Below are 2,658 nucleotides of genomic sequence, written 5' to 3' on the forward strand. Positions count from 1 at the left end.
CAATCCCACTGCTGGGTGTATACCCAAAGGAAGGGAAATCACCATGTCAAAGGGACACCTGTACTCCCATGTTCATAACTTCCGTGTGTTGTCTCATGGTTTCCACAGTTTAGAAGTCTGAGCACAGTGGGGTTAGGCTCTTTGTTCAGGGTCTCATAGGCTGACATCAAGGTGGTGGCCCACCTGCATTCCTTCCTGGATCATGGAGTCCTCTTTCAAGCTCACATGGTTGTTTGGCAGAATTTAATTATTTTGCAGCTATAGGACTGAAGCCCGTTTCCCTGCTGGCTGCTGGCCAGAGGTGGCTCTTGACTCCTAGAGATGGCATGCAAGTCCCTGCCACACTGATTCCTTGCTCTGTGACCCTCCGTAGGTTTCAGAGTTTGAAGCTGTCCCTTCAGGAAGGGGCTAGTCTCTTTTAAACACTCAGCTCATTAGATCAGGACCACCCCGGACAATCTCCCTCTCGTATTACAAAGAGTCAACTGATTATCAACCTTAATTACATCTGAAAAATCCCTTCTGCTGTATAACAGAGTCACAGGAATAATATGGCAACATATTCACAAGTCCTGCCCACAGCCAGTGGGAGGGCTAGTGGCAGAGCGTGTGCCAGGGAGTGGGGCAATTCTCTTTACCCCAGAGCCGTATCTTGGCCACTCTCACAAAGTGCTGTCTGTGGACAGCATTGCAGGTGAGAGTGTGGTAGAGCGTTGCCTGCTTCTGTGGCCCTGCGTGTCTCTGGTTGATGGTCTACGTGGTGAGACCATCAGGTCCTCGTCTTACTGTTTTTGTTCCTCTTCCCCAGCACTGCTCCTTGGACAGAAGCAATGTTGAACGTGATTCTGTGACACTGAATAAAGCATTTGGAACACCTACAAAGGCGTTGTTGAAGAGAGGTAGGCTGGCAAGGCTAATACTTACTCAGAACAAGTGTCTACTTCTCTGAGGGCGGGTGTTAGAAGGGGTGCAGTGCAAGCAACCTGCCACCAGCTGGCTGGTGAGCCACAGGCTTGGTGCAGATGAAGGGTTCCTTGGTGGCTGATGCTGTTGGCCTTTCCGGCTCTCTGCAGCAGTAGCCAGGCCAGCCCCTGAACAGTGCCACCCTGGCCTCCAAGGCCACTTGTCCACTGGTGCATTCAGCATGCACGGGGGAGGCTGGGAAAGAAGTTGGTGGAGACCATTAACTCCTGCAGACCATGTCCTTGAAGGACATGTAGACAACCCAAGTATGTCCATTCTCTGAGAGCTCCAGATACATCCTTCCCCCAGGCACGTGACCCCCAGCCCCCCTCTTGTCCCCTGGAGTCCCTGAATATCCAGTCAAACCATGGGTGGTTGTGGACCTGCGCCCTGGCCATCCCCCTTCCAAGTAGACCATGCACTGTGCTGCTCAGGGCCCTACTTACTGGGGATTTTCATCTTCCTCTGTCCTTTGATGTCACCTCGCAGTGGGCTGGTAATGCCCTTGAAGTCTTCCCTTGGCTTGTGTGGCGCATGGTGAGGAGCAAGTGCAGCTGGACTTGTGTCTTCCCTCGGTTGGTTGCAAGACACTCCTTCTGAGGCCATACGCTCGACAAATTCAAAACGTCCCTCAGTCCTTCCTAACAAATCTCATTCATTCATTCAGCAGATGTGTGTTGAACACCCACTACAAATCATGGGTTTGTCTCCTGGCTGCTAAACACAGAGAGGGCATGTCACAGGTGTGTTCCTAGCCCCGGAGGAGCAAGGGAAAGAGACAGACAATTAAAAAGGTAAAAATAAAGTACACCTATTTAATTAACCATGATTGTGATACTTCAGAAGTGGAGGCGGCTGGCCGGTTGGCTCAGTTGGAGACAGTCCAGTGTTGTAATACCAAGGCTGAGGGTTCAGATCCCCGTGCCGGCCAGCAGCCCAAAAAAGAAAAAAAAGAAAAGTGGAGGTGTCGTGTGCCTGTTAGCCAGCAAGTGGCCCCATCTGCCATGGGGACATACGACCTGAGTCTGGGGCTCCTCCTACCTGCACCTGCCTTCCCTCTGTCATGCTCCGCCATGGATGGGTCTGCGCCCCGCACTGTCTTCCAGCCTTCTCCACTGCGGGGCTGTGCTTGGGACCCAGCATGTCTCCCGGGACCACCAGAGCTGCTACTGTGTCTCCTACCTTCCAGTCTCACTCTTTCGGTACCTTTCATTATCAGAGGCTTTACGGGATTTTTGAAAAATGCCATCTGATCATACCGTTGCTCTGGGAGAAGCATTCTGTTTCTCCACGTGCCCTTGGGAGGATGTCCGAGCTCCTCAGCGCGACCAGCAGGGTGCTGTCTTACCTTCCCCGCTCCCCTCGTGTGTTGTGTTCCATAAATACTAAGCCACCTCCTGTCCCCGGCCACCCCATGCTGCTTCCTGTCTGTGCTTTCAAAACGCTGCCCTCTGCCTGGAATGCTTTCTCCTCCAACTCTATACCTGAAAAGCTTCTTTTTGGTTTCAAACCCTATTCAGTCCTTGCCTTCTGTCTGAATTCTCTCCTGAAAACCCCAAACGGAGATAATCGCCCTCTTTATATTTCTTCTATGCCTCAAACACGCTGTTGTCCCCAGGAGCATCACTTTGGAAAGTAATTACTTGTTTACAGTGGAGTTGTATCTTGTATAGAGTTGGGTTCTAAAGTCACTGA

Source organism: Galeopterus variegatus, unplaced genomic scaffold, assembly GCF_000696425.1.
Source record: "Galeopterus variegatus unplaced genomic scaffold, G_variegatus-3.0.2 Scaffold10358, whole genome shotgun sequence".
NCBI classification, from domain to species: Eukaryota; Metazoa; Chordata; class Mammalia; order Dermoptera; family Cynocephalidae; genus Galeopterus; species Galeopterus variegatus.